The sequence below is a fragment of the Eleginops maclovinus genome, chromosome 9 (genome assembly GCF_036324505.1).
Source record: "Eleginops maclovinus isolate JMC-PN-2008 ecotype Puerto Natales chromosome 9, JC_Emac_rtc_rv5, whole genome shotgun sequence".
Classification (NCBI taxonomy): domain Eukaryota; kingdom Metazoa; phylum Chordata; class Actinopteri; order Perciformes; family Eleginopidae; genus Eleginops; species Eleginops maclovinus.
In genome coordinates this window covers 20717123-20735582 of record NC_086357.1, presented here as the reverse complement: position 1 = coordinate 20735582, position 18460 = coordinate 20717123, and the positions used below count along the sequence as shown (strand labels likewise).

General features: G+C 42.4%; 1 protein-coding gene across 5 annotated transcripts in view; it reads left to right on the top strand.

Annotated features, from left to right (window-relative positions):
• The window catches only part of ralgps2 (Ral GEF with PH domain and SH3 binding motif 2), a 67637-nt gene that overhangs the window by 1898 nt on the left and 47279 nt on the right, over positions 1-18460 (top strand). For 4 of the 5 annotated variants that reach the window (XM_063891576.1, XM_063891574.1, XM_063891575.1 and 1 more), the window contains exon 2: positions 18183-18291. The gene's annotated coding sequence lies outside the window, so the exon portion shown is untranslated. The remainder of the gene's footprint in view (positions 1-18182; positions 18292-18460) is intronic. The other variant, XM_063891573.1, reaches the window with a different exon arrangement.

Below are 18460 nucleotides of genomic sequence, written 5' to 3'. Positions count from 1 at the left end.
AATCTTATTATTTCCAAATGCAGGAGGAATTAATTCCTCCATATGTCAAAAAAGGAATCTGAATAAAATTCCTTTTGGGTTTGACATTTTTTAAGGACTTTCACCAGTGAAAGTTACACCAACATGACAGCGTTTAGTGAGTTCAAAGTGTACGTCTGAAACGCTTACTGAAGAAGGGCTTAGGTTTTAATCCAATTGAATATGGTAGAGTCAGTATTGTATCCAGCATGGAGATTTGCACCCTTTGTCCTAAGCAGCACAAGTCCCATTTGTACACATTTAGCAAATGCTGCATTGCATTATCATTGTGTGTTTTGGGGGTTATTCTATTTTATCTATGTAAACAAGAAGCTTCACGTTGCATATCTGTTGCTTGCCAATAGAAACTGTGTGAGTTCCCAGAGGATACGCCGAAGCACCCTTGAGTTAGAGTGCTGTTCTTAATTTCGGTTACATAACTTTGGTGTTGCACGTTATTATCTTTGGCTATGGGTTTGCATGGATGTAATCCAACAGCCCTTAATTGAAACATTTGATCTTGCTGCAATGGGAGGGAGAAACCCATTTGGTGGTTACCTTCAAAGATGCAATAACAGGTTTCCAATCTTTATTATTTTACCTGCTTGGGTAAGACTTCCCTCAACGTCATTTCACTTTCTAGAAACTACATCTACATACCACCTCCACCTTCTGTGCAGTGCTAATCCCATGGATGCCTGATGTACACAGGCCCATCTGGTCAGCAGTGTGGTATGGCTGCTCTGTCCAAGGCCTGCAAATGTGATTAGTTGGAGATTACATCTGTTTGTGTGAAATGAAACTCCCCTTTCAGAATCAGAGCCGTGTGTTTACAAGAGAAAGGGATAAAACATTGTAGGGCTTTTGTGTCATCAAGTTCAATCTGTGGTCTTTCTCAGGTTATGTTTCTCAGCCCTGCATTGCATCATGTTCACCACACAGTTTATATGAACAGTTCCTAGATGAGTCCGTTGCAATTTATACTGTTTACTGCATCTTGCCGTTTGATATCCCTTCTGAGTGAGTAAGCAGTCATTTGCTCTCCTTCTGAGTGCTATACATATTCTAAAGGCGCTATGGGATCAAGCGTCTTCTCTGCGTGGCCTCCAACCAGTGCGGTTTCTCAGTTGCCAGGGTAACTTTATGCCTGTGTCTGGCACAGATGGAACTGCAAAGTCACACGTCGTCACAATTTTTACTCAGATTCCTTCCCAGCCTTGGCTCTGTCACTACAAATACAAAGCTAGTTATCTGTGTTCACTTTCTGCTCTGGTTTTCATGTCAACTCCACAAAGTTGTCCAACTTCTCTGTTGCTATTAGGAGTAATATGAAAGGTCTCTCTGCTTGACAAGTTGTTTTGGAACACTGATAATGATATTGTGTGTTTTGATAAATACTTTTTATATATGAGGTGTTTCTAATGTTGCTGGCAGTTGGGTGAAGTGGGTGTTGTAGATGTGAGCTTGGCTCACACCTGACTAGCTGACTGTGCGTAGGTGTGAGAAGGCAGATAAAAGACCAGGATAATCCATGTCCTGCCTTTCACTACTGCATGAAAGGCAGACACTGACTGAGTACATTGAGCAATGGTTTTTTTTGGGGGGTGTAAACAGCATTTGAGGAAGTATTGCAAAACTGCCTCTTCTTATTGTTGTGAGTACAGTTGCCATGTGGTTCCTGCTGTGTTGTAATCACAGCCCTTGTTTAGGAGAAGTTGAGGCCAACAGAGAAGCCGGACACAGATAATGTAAATGCAGAGCCATACACAGAGGGTTCGCTCATGACTTTGGCCTGAATCTCTCTCACACAGACAGACACACACCCTGCTAAATGCACGCCACAATAGGCTGAGCGGCAGCAGGAGGCCCTGAGCTTTGAGAACATTTTAGCCTGAACTTAACCACTGATGGGAGTGGCTCCCACATGAAGGGCTACACCAGCAAGTGGACAACTTTGTCTCCCATTCCCCTCTCTAGTTCCTATTCTTCTCCTTTGTGCTACTTCATTCTCAGTTTCTTTTTCATGTAGCTTGTCGTGAGTGGGATCTAACGCTATTTTAGTCCTCACTTATCAGCCTAAGATTCAGTCTGTGTGGGCAATTTAAGTATTAGGCCTAGGCAATATGCCTCACAATGCTCTGACATAGGGCTGCGTACCTAAACGTAACATCAGGTACAGGTACCGGTACAGAGGTTTAGGTACAGGTCCGGACCTATCTAGCGTGACGAATGGCCCGCTAACAGCGGCCCCCCCCCCCTAGCGGGGCCAGTTATAGCCCTAGAGTGGGAGATAAGCTGCTGGCAAACTCCCTTGCTGCCAAAACTTCCCGCCTGAAAGATCTGTTGCGTATTAGTTACGCTGTCCCTAAGTGTCACTTTGGTCACGTTTGGTGTCACATGAGGCCATGAGGTTAGGAGATGAAAACTAAAACATTTTAATTTGGCCCATGTTTTATCTCAGAATTCTACTACATTCTTAGCTTAACAAAACAAAAACTTGCCCTTAATGTTGAACATGGACGCAATGATCGTTCCATACTCATGTGGAGTTGTCTCAATCTTGTGATGACGACGTAAATGTTTTGCTATGTTAGACGTTCCACCGCTGCACTGAATGGTGGCATTACAGAGGTTGCACCTTGCGTTCTGGCCCCCTGAAAGCTTTGTTACGTGATCCCAGACCTTACTGGTCTTCCCACGTGGCATGACAAACAAATTCACTCCGCGCAGTCTGCGGCCTTTAACTAACGCGGCAAAATTACAAAAAAGCAACAAAGTCTTTTTGACCAATCAGAACGCTGGATCAGCCAAGCTCTCGCAATGTCCGGTGAGACTGTGGCGAGAGGATCTCAAATCAAAGATGGCTCTGATTTCAAGTTTCAGCGTGGCATTTTACGTCTTTTCCAGTGCTAAATGTTCGTCTTTGTGGTAGGATTTACGCATCTTCAGTCACAAAATAACCCTATACTTGGTGTAAGTTTATATTGGTACAGTACCGGTACTTCAGGATCCGGTATTTTGGACATGTGCCGAATCGATTTTCACAGTACAGTACCCAGCCCTACTCTGACATATATACAGTGGGGAGAACAAGTATTTGATACACTGCCGATTTTGCAGGTTTTCCCACTTACAAAGCATGTAGAGGTCTGTAATTTTTTATCATAGGTACACTTCAACTGTGAGTGACAGAATTAAAAAAAAATCCAGAAAATCAAATTGTATGATTTTTAAGTAATTAATTTGCATTTTATTGCATGAGATAAGTATTTGATCACCTACCAACTAGTAAGAATTCCGGCTCTCACAGACCTGTTAGTTTTTCTTTAAGAAGCCCTCCTGTTCTCCACTCATTGCCTGTATTAACTTGACCTATTTGAACTCGTTACCTGTATAAAAGACACCTGTCAACACACTCAATCAAACAGACTCCAACCTCTACACAATGGCCAAGACCAGAGAGCTGTGTAAGGACATCAGGGATCAAACTGTACACCTGCACAAGGCTGGGATGGGCTACAGGACAAGGCAAGCAGCTTGGTGAGAAGGAAACAATTGTTGGCGCAATTATTAGAAAATGGAAGAAGTTCAAGATGACGGTCAATCTCCCTCGGTCTGGGGCTTCTAGATGATCCAGAGGAGGAATGGGATAAGGTCATGTGGTCTGATGAGACAAAAATAGAGCTTTTTGGTCTAAAATCCACTTGTTTGGAGGAAGAAGAAGGATGAGTACAACCCCCCAAGAACACCATCCCAACCGCGAAGCATTGAGGTGGAAACATCATTCTTTGGGGATGCTTTTTTGCAAAGGGGACAGGACGACTGCACCGTATTGAGGGGAGGATGGATGGGGCCATGCATCGCGAGATCTCGGCCAACAACCTCCTTCCCTCAGTAAGAGCATTGAAGATGGGTCGTGGCTGGGTCTTCCAGCATAGGGCTGAACGATTTAGGAAAATAATCTAATTGCGATTTTTTCCCCTCAATATTGCAATTGTGATTTAATATGCGATTATTTTTTCTTCCTCTTCTCATGTATTTTTTAACAAACACAAGCAATAAATCAATCGTGATTACAATCGTGAACCTCGTGAGGTAGCAACAGTAGCGAGGTATGTTCTGCACAATAGCTGACGTTGCGCAGCATCTTCCTTTTTAAAGCCAAAATAATTCCACACAACTGACGTGCCGCCCCTCTTTGGTACCAACCTTCCAGCCGTACACTCTTCTGATGAGCCTGAGGCCATTGTGCAACAGGTTCAAGCGCAGCGTTGACTTCTTTCCCTGCCTGCTCGGCTTCGCTCGTCTCGGCCAGATCACGTGACCAGTCAAATCGCAGCCTTTGCGGTTGGAAAATGACGACCCGAAACACACAGCCAGGGCAACTAAGGAGTGGCTCCGTAAGAGGCATCTCAAGGTCCTGGAGTGGCCTAGCCAGTCTCCAGATCTGAACCCAATAGAAAATCTTTGGAGGGAGCTGAAAGTCTGTATTGCCCAGTGACAGCCCTGAAACCTGAAGGATCTGGAGAAGATCTATATGGAGGAGTGGGCCAAAATCCCCGCTGCAGTGTGTGCAAACCTGGTCAAGAACTACAGGAAACGTCTGATCTCTGTAATTGCAAACAAAGGTTTCTGTACCAAATATTAAGTTCTGTTTTTCTGATGTATCAAATACTTATGTCATGCAATAAAATGCATTTTTGTTTTAGATTCTGTCCACAGTTAAAGAGTACCTATGATAAAAATTACAGACTTCTACATGCTTTGTAAGTGGGAAAACCTGCAAAATTGGCAGTGTATCAAATACTCCCCACTGTATACATTTACCAGCCCACAAGCCTCTACTTCCTTCTTTCTCCCTCCCTCCCTTTTTTTTGTCCTCTAGGGACTTTTCTAAATATGTCTCATTTGAGATCACTGGTGCAAATACGGTAAAAAAAACAAAACTTCTGAAATGCTTTTGTAGGTTTTTCCCCTCATAAGACACAAGGTGTAAATTAATCTTTATGTTATTTCAGTAAAAACCTGACCTATCACTCAAAAATTATTGAGGTTGTACACCAAGCCGCCCTACTTACTGATCGTATGAATCAAAAGGCAAATCACCTATGACCTCATCCGTCATAATTGCCCTTTAATCTGGCTGCCAACTTCCATTTCTTGCCCAGCCTGTTGGTGTTGGTCCTTGTTAAAAGGACAGCTGGAATCTGGATTAGATAAAGCTCTAGCTGCTTGTACTGCGGATATTTAATTGTCACAACATTTCTGGATATGCGTGGGTGGTAGCTAACCAGCTTTGGCTCAACAAACTAATGAGATACTATAGGGTAACATTTCAATTGAATACAGCAGTAGGCTGTAGTCAAACATTTTGGGGAAACTCCAGGGCTTCCCTTCCTGCCTGATTTTGGTCCATCTCATGTGACTGTGTTTTCTTATTAAAGTACAGCTCATGAGGAAATTCTTGTTTTAAGCTTCTCCGAATGTGACCTATTATGTTTTGTCAGTTATAATTTATCAGATGGAAACCCCAGTGCTTGACCAAGGAAAGTCCCAGGTGTCAAATGATAGTGAACTGTGTTGTAGAAATCACGATCCCCAAACACAGTGTTCTTCTTAAATTATTTCAATATTTCAGTTATGCAAACTTGAATCCCTGCCTGAGTTGTATCACACACTACCTCTGACTGTTAACAGATCTTACCAAAAATAGAAAGATGACTTTGTATTGAGAAGGTTGTGTTTGTCAACTTTTCTCAAACTCCTGCTTGTCCAACGCATGGATGGTTTTCTTTCATTGCTATTTATCTCTGTGGATGTGAATCCACGTATATTTATGTCCATTATTTCTCTCTATTTTATTGAAAAGTCAACATAAGCTTGGATAACCCAGCTAATGTGTGTTATCCAGGGTTGGTGAGTCAGGTTGTATTCGTTTAAGGTCACGGGGTTAGGGGTTAAAGGTGAGTTTAGGGACAGGACTATAGGAATAGAGCCAAGCCTTAAAGGCATGCAGAATGTCCACTATTAGGGTCTCGTTCCACCTGACACTTTCAGGCTGGTCTTTTGCCTCCTGTGTCATGTGGCTCTGCATATCTGGAACATTCTCACCAGAGGAAGTATTATTTAAGGAACAAATGCAGAGCATGAAGTAAGGCAGGATGAGGTCAGTTTTAGATTGGAATTGAAAACAATGGGGTTCCTTCATGGATATAAACAGGGTGGACAAAATATTAGGAATATCTCTTAGTTTCAAGCAAGGCTGTGGATTTGACACCAAACAATCATCATCTATCCCGCCATGTCTCATAGACTTTTACTTGTATGTCCGTTGGCTCAGGTGTTTTGAGTTATATGGAGGTCAGGACGAATTGGGGAGGTTTTCTTCTACAAAAACAGCAGTTGTGCACAAACGGATAGACGCCGCTCCCTTCCACTTCCCCTTCATATTGTCCTAATCCACCAGTCTGTATTGGAGACAAGACGTGTTCCAAAACCACAGCCTGATCCATCTTCCTAATCCCTGAGTGTTTTGGCTTTGGAGTCTAACGGAGAGCTGAGCGTTGGTTATCTCATGGAAACTTTTGAACCTGTACCCGAACCCTGCCAGAAACAATAGATCAGATACAGAAAAACATCACTCCACCTTGTGTTCCTTCTCTCTCCTTTTGCTATTACTTTCATTTGCTGAGCTCCAACATTTTCTGTGTTCCTTGAATACACTGTGGGCTTTTTGGTTATTTAGATCGCCTTGTACAAATGCAAAGTCTCATCCTGCGCCCCTGTTCTGCTTTTATCTCCATTTCAATCATCCTGTAGCTCTTTAATGACTGAATAGGGATGATTCAGCGTGTCTTAGGAAGATGTCTTTCTCCGTGTCATCTCTCAAAGAATCCTTTTAGTTTTGTTTGACTGAGACAACCTGTTTCCTGTCTCCTTTGTCAGGTTTCCCACAGGTCGAGTCTTGACAGGCAGACAGAGACTTGTACTCACATGCCTACAGTTACACACTTTACATCACCAACTGTCAAACCGGGTGTTAATCCATTTCATTCATGGCATTTTTGTGTAATTGAAAATGGCTTCTGACTTTATATGAGTACAAAGACACTCTTATGCTTATTCCAGACAGAAGTTACTGAGTTAGCACAGACCAGGAGGAAATGTGTTTTAATCCAAGTATTGTACAAATCTTGAATGCAATATCATTTCAGAGTATGGCAAGACAAGAAAAAAATGCTGTGTGTATTTTCTCAAAAAGACAAAAACTATTCTGTTACATGTCTACATATTATGGACTCTATACAACTGTTATGGATTCATTTGTTTCCTTGTTTTTGCCTGCTTTTCAGTTTGTTTTTAATGTTGCTGTAAAGGATATTTGCAATTTTTATGAAGATTTTAAATGTATTTTTTTATATTTTATGTGCAAATTCAACATGCCCATTCTGCAAAACCAAATGAAAAGCAAACTCCTTCCCAACTGTAACCATAATAACTGAATTATCCAAGCTTAAGGCGTAAAAGAGACTGACACCTGACAAAAGTACCTAGAAAAACTTGATGACAGAATACATTCGAGTTGTTGAGATTTTAATGGCAGAGTTTAACCTGAAAGTTTGCTTTGCTCTCATAGTTAAAATCTGACTGAAGCTGGGAGGGTTGAGAGGATTTGGGAAGAGAAGAGGGAGGACGACTTTGCCGCTGGAAACAATGTCTTTTGTATTTTTAGTCAATAGATGGATGTTTAGTAGCACATGCATCCTGCCTGCGCTTGTCCTCTGAAAGCCGAACAGAGGCCGAACCAGTAGTGTAACCACTCTGGTACATGTTGCGTGTCTGTGTGTGAGTGTAGCCCCTGGCCATGTGGCTCTGTGGGAGAGGAGGGTCAGAAAAAGGGGTGTGAGGGGCTCATTCAGGGAGAGAGGGCACGAGGGGGAGGGGAGCAGTGCAGGCGTTGAAGAGATACAGCTGTTTCTCCGGTCTCAGCTGTTGCTCCTCTTCCATTAGATGCAGTTTCCCCCTCTCTCTCAAACACACACACACACACACCCTGACTGGAAGAAGCACACAGTGTAACATTGTTCTGCCTTGCGAGAAGGATAAAAGAATCAATCTTTCATAGCTGCTATCAGATGGGAATAATGAGTCCTCGCCATATTAGTGAGTGAGAGAGACAGTCATGGCCAAAGTAGGCAAAGTCTGTCTCTGTGTTCATCACGTTGGGTTGTTGTTTCGCCTTTCCTCTATTTGGCAATGCCCCTCTGTTTCCTTCTCATGAGGTTCGAAGGATCCAGTTTTATTTTCTTAAAGAATGGTGTAACCTTTTCAACTCTTACTTCCATTGTAGCTGTCTTGTGTTCTCCCTTGACCTCTGTGTGTGTGGGGGTGTCATGTTTTATTCCCCCATTCGACCTCTGACCTAGTGAACTGTCAGACCAAACAACTGTGTGGGTAGTCCTTTTCTTGTATGAACCTCGGCCAATGTCTGGAGAATCAGGTCCAGACATCGTCCCGGTTTCACCTTTTACTTATGATTCACGTGTCAGAAAGATTCAGACTTTCTGGAAATACTCTTAATGTGAGGGATATCTTACAGGATGTAGGAAATTATGCGGTTTACACCAAGGCTCTTGCCGTGCCTTGAATTACTCTGGCAATTTTGACGTCTGTTCTAACATACAGAGGTTCAAAAAACTCTAGTAAGACCTCTTCGTTGACATCTTCATGTCTATGACTTATTTTTCACCATTGGATGTTTGTTTTCATCTTGTTTACACCGACCGCAGTAAAAGAAGAAGGCAATCTAATTGACCGCATTTAAATACAACTTTTCATTCTTTGCGACCCCTCAATGGACTTCACACACATTTATGCAGAAGCTGCCGTATGCCAGGAATTCTCCGGACAAAGAGCGCTCTATTCAAACGGGCCAAATCGGACACACCACTGCCTTTGTAGTTTGTCAGTTTATGGTCCACATTTATTTCACCCTCACACACAAATGTTTGACCAGCTTTGTGTGACAGTATGAATGTGGTTTTGGCACAACTTCCTGGTCCAATGCTGCGTTTGAAGTTGGCACACTTATTGGTCCCGTTTTTCTCCCTCAGCTTTCCCTCGGGCAGGGCTCTTTTTGTGTTTTTGATTGTAATTGGCGTTTTATCAGGCCCTGGAGACAGGGCAATGGCATGTTAGAGGAAGTCATGCATACAGCAGTGTGTGTGCGTGCGCATTGTGTGAGCAAGCGTTAAGCCGTTTGGGAGGCATGTTATCAGTCTTGCTCAGTTAAGCAGGTTCAAAGTGACCTGAGTTCTGGATCCAAACTAATCTCATAACTAAATACTCAAGAGTTTAGCTCAACAATATCATCTACAGAGCTTTCTTGGCTGCTAACGTTTCCCCCCTCTTTCTCTCCCTGAAAACTTGGCAGTCTACACTTCATATTCATACATATGATGAAAGACTAACAATAGCTTGCCTGCAGTGTGTTTACCTTTTTAAAGACACCACAGAGTCTGATTTCAGTATTGGCTGGTTCACTGCTCTTTTGGGTCAAGTATGTGAGCAGAAGAGGCCTACATCAAAGAGCACGGAATAACTTGTTGGAGGAGCATGAGCTCATTGTGATATAGAGGGTAGATTTCCCTGTTTTTATCTGGGAATGGCTGACTTGATGTATTGTACTGAAGGAAAATCAGATAGTAAAGCAGGATTAGAAGCACTCAGTCTGTTTTCTTTCAGTGGGTCTGCTGTTATTTTCTCTTATCTCATTCTACCTCATGAAACTTAGCCTTGAAGTATTATAAATCAAGTCAAGTTTGGCTGCAAGGATAACCTTGGACCGAAGAGCACACATTCCTCCCACAGGATGGCTACAACATGTGATCAAATGAAATCTAATAAATGTCTGTTGCAGAAACATCGAGGCTGGATGACCGTTTGGCTGATGGGAGCAGGCTTATTCAGCCAGCAGCTTGCCCATTAGTTTTCTACCATAGTCCGTTTCCTGTGCCATGATGTTCAGAGGTTGTTCTTTCTAAATAAGAGCGTATTGTTGTCCCGTGTCTGTAGGAGTTTGTGTGTGTGTGTGTTTGCTCTCCTATAATCTTATGGTTTGTCATGTTGCAGCATGCCATGTCTCTTAAGTCTGTGTCTCACTCAAAAGCCCCCAAGGGCCGATCTGGAACTCGGTCCTTGGAAATGCTTCCTGACTGTCTTTGTGGTACCATAAATGTGAAGGCGGAAGAAACATGTTTTGAGTGGCAGATATGGAGATGAGGTTATTTGTTTTTTAAGTGTGACTCACAAACCCTTATAACATGACGAAAATCTATGGAGACATTATTTATGGTTATGATGTAAGTTTGTTTCGGGACTCAAATAGGAGATCTGGCGAGCGTTAACGCCTGACTTGCAGTGTTGTTCTCAGATATAATTATAAAGCAGTTGATAAAACTGCAACATGAATATTGAAAATATTTAAATGCGGTAATTAACTTCAGCTAAGCCAGCATGGAATAAAACTAAACATTTACAGTTTCTTATTAAGTTATTGTAATCACTGTTTGGGCCATCATGGTTATTGTACAAAAATCTAATAGCAGTACTTAGACATTGTAAAATGTTTTAAATGCAGTGCCAAAGCTCATTGGGTCAATGGAGCCCTGGACTGAAAGGGAAGCAACCCTTGTATTTTTGGATCGTCATGCCATGTCTCCTTTATATCAACCTTAGTTAACAGGTGATGGATGTCAGGCCATTAAAAGCACAAATAACCGAAACTAACATGCCTGTTATAGTAAATTGTGACATTGCCCAGCCCCAGTGACCTAGAAGCTGGATAGTTCTACAGTTTGGTGTTATTAACCAGTGTATTCAAACTAAATGACCCTTTTCCCATTATAATCACTTCATTTGATGTTGGACAGGGGCAAGTTGTAGCAGACTGAGGCCAAGAGACAAATAAGAAAGGAAGAAATATATGGTTTTTTTTGTCATGTCATTAAGGCCAATATCGTTTTAACGTTTATCTCCTGCTTATGCAATTCATACGGGAGTCTGTTTTCTTGTCCATAACATCATTTGTCTGCATATCTATCGTACTGTGTCCCTTTTTTTTGCCTGAATTGTTGTTTGCTCTGTCTCCATGAGGATGTTTTACTGCGGTGGGTTAGACTTGTGCCATGTCCTCTGAGACTCATACAGGAAGACATAGAGATCTTATCAGTTTCCTCTAAACATTATGGCTCTGACTGACTGCTCTGTTGCTCCGTATTGTTAGCCTGCCCTTTCCTTGTTAATAGTCCGTGCAGGGAATGACCACAGACAGCAGTCCTGCTGCCAGCTCCGCACTTCCTCCACTTCCTCTCCCCCCTCCGCCTTTCCCTTTCTTCTCCCCGACTCATCTCTCACCGCGCTCGGGTCGCCTGGTCTTCAGTGGTAAAGTTGAACTTGGGCTGGGCTGCCTGCCTGCTCCCATTCGGTCTACAAATCAGGCTGAAGTCAGCACGCGCAGACATGGACTCCCCAACTGTACGCCAGTGCTCTGCCCACACACTCTGCTGCTCTGGGCCCTGCCACATGCCACTACTTTACAAGCTTGGCACCAAATCCTCTCTTAGGTTGATTTGATGGCTAACCAGATACCCTTATCAAGATCAGTCGGCCCTTGTATTGGCTCTGAATTATTGAATTTGCTTCTAGCTTCAGGCTGGGCGATTGAAGGAAGGCGTTATGTAGGTCTGTGAGAGCACATACCAAGTGTGTCCGTGTCACTGGGGGATGTGCCAGGAGAGAGACCGAAGCAGGGCCTGAACAGCCTGTCTGTACAGCCTGAGCTCTAATTATCAACTCGGAGAGCTGAAGGGATCGAGGGAGAATGGAAGAATGAGGGTGAGAGAGAGAGAGAGAGAGGCGCAAGTGTATCTAAAAAAAGCCTAATCACACCCCACGGTGCAAGCTGCTGCCATGGCACCGATTTAGAACTAGTGGAATTTCACAAACAGGGTATACAGATCTAACTTCACTAGTGTGTGCGCTTGTGTCTCCTTGGTATTCATCATGGCTGCTGTATGTCTTGGGAGAAAAATAATCAGCTGACGATGTCATCCAGTTGACCTGGTGACCGATTATCCGTCCAAATGGTTTTGTGTCCCTTGTCAAAAATGAAGTCGTCATTTTATATCCCATGACTACTATGTGGCAGTGTTAACCGCATGGTTGTTCAAAAAAGGAAACTTGATAAAGGACATGACATTTCATTTATAAAGAAAATCAGGTTAAGGAAAAGACAGAGGAAGGCTTTTTAAAGAATGTTTCTGAAGACTATCTTGTGATGAGCAGTGCTAGAATTTGTCCTGCGCTCGGTGTTCCTGATCTTTGCCCCCGTTAGTACTCGCTCTTCTCATTTCGTACTGATGCCTACTGGTCAATGCCAGCAAACACAAAACCACAAGTAAAAACACAACAAAGAAGAATGTAGATTGGATTCAGAATGTTGAAAAGCAAAGAACAGAAGACTCAGACTTGGAAGAAACTTTATTGACTTTAACTGGTCTACTATTTTGTAATCGATTGATTGTTAATTGCAGGATGTGCTGGGATTTTCTGTTTTTATATCACACTAAAGGGATTTTTTTGGGGTGGGATTTTGGATTGATTAAAGAAATCTTCTTGGACTTCATAGACCAATTGCTTAACCGAGACATAATAGGCAGATTATTCAATATTGACATGCAAAGGATATTTATTACTCGTACCATAATAAGTAATCTAATATGTGCTGTGGCTGGTTAAAATGATGATCACCGAAGAGGAAAATCCATTTTGCCTAGTGTTCATTTTAGTTCAGACAAGTGGATTCAATTGTCAATGTAGATACCAAGAGCATTATCAGCTATTCATCAATTTTCTTACTAAGCACCATACTACATTCATGATGGTATGGACATTTTGCTGCTGTGATTTTGAGCAACACTGCACTTTTAAATGAATATATTTTCTAAGGTTCAAAGTAAGATAATTGTCTTCAAATTGTACTGTGCTGCATCTCATGCATTTTAACACCCTCTTTGCCCTTTTACCCCTAAGATGATGCTTATTTCCAGTCACAGACGGGCTTAAATATTCATGAACTGATGACAGTATGTCAGAGGGTAGAGCACAGATGCTTCAGTGTCAGGGTAGTGAGAGTCTGTGTGGTGTCACTGGGTTCATTGCCTATTGATTTTGCAAAAACACCATTACTGTAAAATTTTATGACACCATTAAATTGGTTTCATCTTGGCATTATGCTGCTGCCATTATGATGCTACCGCGATAAAATCTGCATGCTTTTTGTCTGAACGGTTTAGCGCATTTGGAAAATAGAGATCGCTTCACTTCCTGTTGTGTGTGTTTTTTTTCTGTGTTGATTGTTTCATTCGACAAGCAACGGGGCTCCAGAGTGGGGTGTTAGCTGTGTTAGCAAACCATGTGATCCCCAATAATAATAAACCTGTTCAGTGTGTGACAGTTAAAATGATAAAACACCAAGTTCTAGGATAGTTCGACTACCTTGGGCAAATACAAAAAGAATGAAACATGTTTATTATAAGCAGTTTTTTTTGTGTGTGTTTTTGCTCTACCTTTTCTGATGTTGCACTCTGTGAAGCTATTTCTACGCTTACTGGTCCACACTTCCATGCCTCTGTCACCTTATCGACCTCCATCGAGGATCTGAACACGGACGGCATGTTAAGTGATGGTGTGAAGGGGCTGTTGGTCATGTTCCCCCGACTGCAACACGCGGCCACACACCATTGTCTCTCCACAGGCAGTTCCACTAGCCTCTGCCTGAACAGCGGACCTGCTGAGTGAAAGCAGTGTTTATCGAACTGCTGTGACATGCAGCAACATGCCGTGTCCCTGTGTGTATGTGAAGGTTATTAGAGAGTGTGTGTGATCAATCCAGCACCTCCTCGCTCCAGATCAATAGTGGTCAAAGGGGGAGGCTTGACTAGAGCCCGGGGAAAGACAGAACCTCGACCTTATGTTTGCTGCTGTAGCAATACTGAACATCACTCACTAACTCTGGGGATTAACTGGCACTGCAAAAGTTATAAACACAGTTGGAAATAAGGCTTTTGTGATCTTATAAAGTGGAAATAAGGCTCTTATAAATTTGAAAAATAAGGCTTTTGTGATCTTATAAAGTTGGTAAAAGGGGTGATATTCTTGTCTTCGCAGTGTCTTCTTTTATGTCATGCAGCTACTACAATATTGTGCAAAGATAATTTGCCGGTAAGATAACTGCTTTAACTTTGAAGGTCCCAGCTCTAGCAGCCTTGTGTGTGTACTGTGTGTGTTCTGTGTCTACTAAAGATATAAAGAAGAAGGCACAGCGTAATGGGCTGTCAGACTCCTCACTGCTCAGCTCAACACACTGACCTACTTCTGTTCCCTGACTTTGGTGCATCTGCGGCATGCATTTAAAATGCATCAAGCATGTGTCAGTACAGTGCATGCATTATACAGACGGTGACAGAGAGGATGTGCTCTACATTTACATTTAAAGTGGCAGACCTTAAAATGTCCGCCCTGGTTGATTGTACCATACTGCTGGTAGCAGCACATGCAGTTTAACCCTACAGGTTCCGGATTACTGGGGCAGAGAAACAAACTAGTGTTTTTAATGAAGATCTCATGCAACAAATGGCCTTTTTTATCGTTCTGTAGGCAACCATGATTCGATTTAGTGCTGCATACGGCATGAGTGTGAACATCATACATACAAAGAGTTGGTTATTTCCTGTAGAACCTGGAGGTGTGCGGCCTGTCACCGCCAGCTGCCATCTTCTAGCTAGCTCACTGTGGCCTCTCCTTTGTCTTGTTCCGTCTTGCAATATTTTAAACAGATCTTCTATCAAAAAAAGTCCCAAAGAGACTGATGACTATTTCCTTATAGGTGTCACCTTGTGTTGCGCCAGTTAAACACTCTAAATTTCAACCTCCAGCGGTAGCAAATGTTCTATTTGTATTAACTTCATACAGCATTTCTTCTTCAAATGTTGCCAAAGACACCCAGTTTGTCATACTGCAAATATTTGAATATTGCTGTACTTTCACACACTTTCAAAACTTGTACGTATAAATATCATTAATATGAGGTCTTCACGTCCTGCTGTGAGCATGAGAGGAGCTGGGTATTTGTGGTGCGCTCTCATGCAGTGGGAGCAGATTGAGAGGCGAGGCTCACAGGACTGCTAAGTGTCAAAGACGGGCCTGCAGTGCTGCACAGTGACATGCAGAGTGTTCAAAGCTGTGAAAGTCACACAGCACTCTGCTGAAGCTGAACGTTAGACACATCTCACATGTCTGATCCTTTATTGACAGTCTGACGTCCTGTGACCCTTCCCTGAACATTCCTACAGGTCCCTCCTTCACACACGCTAATCTTTTGCATTTTGTGCCTATGTGTTAGCTCGTGCCTCGTGTTTGGACTGAGGATGAGTCGAGGGTAAACATGTAAACACATACAACAGTAAATAGGATTTGGAGCAGCCTGGTGCTTTGAATGCCAGGTTTTATAGTGTTTTGCGCTATAAAACGCCATCTGTGGTGCAGTGCCACAGTTTTGTCATGGCTACCTCAGATTATAAATTATGAACATTATATTATACATCTTTCATCAAAAGATGGCAGGGAGGAAGAGACCACTGCTGTCACCGATGTTGGTGAGGTGAATGCTAATGGGAGACTTCAGTTTATTAACACCAACAAATTCATGTACATGTTGAATACTCCAGGAGGATGTTAGGACGAGGATGTTGATTTTTGATCATTTACTAACACGAGATGGTATTTAACTTTATGGTTTGAAGTGAGTCTTTTTTCGATTGTATCGGTAAGGTAGTATATTAGAGCTTTAGCATTTATCAAATAATCTGCGTATTATATTCTTTATTAGTAATTAATGCCCATTATAATGTCTTTGAGGGAACATGTCAGACCAAAAGTCCAAAACCCCACAAGATTTAATTGAGTGATATATTAAAACAATAAATGTAAAAAATTCAATAAAAAATGTTTAATTTCTAAGAAGTTGGCGCTATTTTTCTGCTTGTAAAATTAATTGAACAGCTTCACATGAGAAGAAATAAACGCAACAAATAAGTAGCTGAAATAAGAGCCTGTGTTGTATTTTTGCTTGAAAATCACTTAGTGTTATACCAGTTATTGAAAATAAGTATGAATGAATGAATAGATTTTTGGGCCGTGTGTGCGCACTATTATTGTTCCCTCTGAACAACAACACTGTCATGCAGTGAACACTCGAGCTTTGTTCACCTTTTATTGTTGAGCAGAGGTGATGGAGACCTGCTTTCATGGCACTGGATAATGTAAAGGAATGTAAAGGGTCGGTGCGGGATGAAGAATATGTTGTCACATGCACAAATACGCCAGCATTGTGCGTGATGACACACAGAAACACTTGCTGATGCTCGTTGTGCCCTTTAGTAACATGGCTGGTTAGGCTGCCCTGCACCTGTACCTGCAGTCTGATGTGAATGTCAAAAGTCTGATAACACAAATAGAGGGAGGGAGGGGGAGCCGACTTCTCTGTGCAGTGCAATGACTCACATTTAGCCTAACATTGACACATCATCTGAGACCACTTGAGTCATTCCCCTTTCTGTCACTCTTCCTCTGTTATTCTCGCCCTCCTTCTCTAAACTCTGTCATGTGCAGTCGTATGCCGCCATCCCATTGAAACACCTTCACTTTATCGCCGTTCGTTTGTTAACCCTTCAGCTGGTCATATAAACATTCCCCACACTTGAACCTCAGCAAGTGAAGCATGAGGACACAACCACATGGAATTATGTCACCAAACACAACATGTGTCGGCTCAGCTCACTGTCACCGGTGCGCGGATGCTGCCAAAAGCAGAAAAGGCCGAGCTCTTACATCAGGAGCTTTGGCTAGTGAGGATTGGGTAGGTAGGGCAGTGACTCAGAAGGAGGGGGTTGCTGTCTCTCTCTGTTTTTCAAGTAGCATAGCTGGAGGTGTGGGCGTCGTAAGAAACTGAAGTTCAGAGAAAGAAACTGGTCCAGGGTGGTTGGGAGGGGGCACACTGAAGCAGACGAGCAGAGACAGGCTGTTGCCAGGGGGTGTTAACACTGCGGAAGGTATAGAAAAATCAACACTTTAGCTAGGTGACATGACACTTAGACTTTAGTGTGGGGAAAAATATGTTATTTCCTACAGCACCCCATGGGTTGCTCTGGGATGGTGTTTACTTGGCAAGATGTGATCTGTGAAAGAATGCATAGGCTTAAGTCAGCAGAGGTTTAAAGTTTACCTTGGTGAGTGGAAATACTAATCCGCTGTTTGTTCTGTGTGTGAGCTTTGTACCCTTACCAAGCATGATGACAACCTGGAGGGGATGACAAGATCTTAGTCCTTACCTGATGGCTAAAGGCCAACTGCGGTCTGCCAACATGCAGCATTTGTCTTCAGAGTCCCACACAGGCTTTCATCTCCTAGAGAAGTGAGACACCTACTGGTTAATGTGAGCACTGTCACATGAGATGTGTTGGAGGCAGAGAGCCTGATGGGATTTACCCTTCATTGGCTGATTTTGTATTTCCTGGGGTTCAGACAAGTAGCTTCTGAAATTCTGACATTTTATAAACCAAATAAATGAAAGATAATTAAATAAAATTACAACTAACTCTCAAATTAATCAACAATGAAAGTAATTGCTGCTGCAGCCATAGTCATGTCTTGAGTTGTTGTGTTTAATTTTAATTATGTGTTGCAGGGGCAATTTATTTTTCAGATGCAATCTTAATGTTATTATGGTATTTAGGTGACCAATAATGCCAAGTAATTATGAAGAAAATTATATTATACCACCTCTAGCTTTTGGCATTGCATTTAAGATTCCATTTGTCAAGGAAGATTTACTGATGATCAGTTTGTTGTTATGGTTACTTCTGTCAATCTGCCACCTTTTTATTTCTCCTGACGAGAGCTCATGCTGCATGTTGTTAAACTGATCAGCATCGAATCGCTACTGGAGTTTTGGCTGTGTGCATTCCTCATTTGTGTGGGTTTTCCTCATGTTCAGAAGACTCATCTTTATTTCTGTCTCTTTTATGCTCTTCCCTTTCACACAGACAGCAGGAGCCAGCCTCAGAGAAAGACAGGACTCAATAGACAAAAGCAGCAATAAAGAACAACAGGCTAACATCACATCCAACATTATGCGCATCTGACACACAACTGGTAAGTAAGGCCTTTGGAAGAATAGCTTGTTTTCAGAGGTCTGACGGCAGTAAATGTGTGTCTGTGGGCTTGCGGGGGGGCACACTAACTGTTTTTACTCTCTTGTAATGCGATCACAGTCGCACACATCGTGGTTAAGTGAGCAAAGATGACTGCACTTTGCTGATTA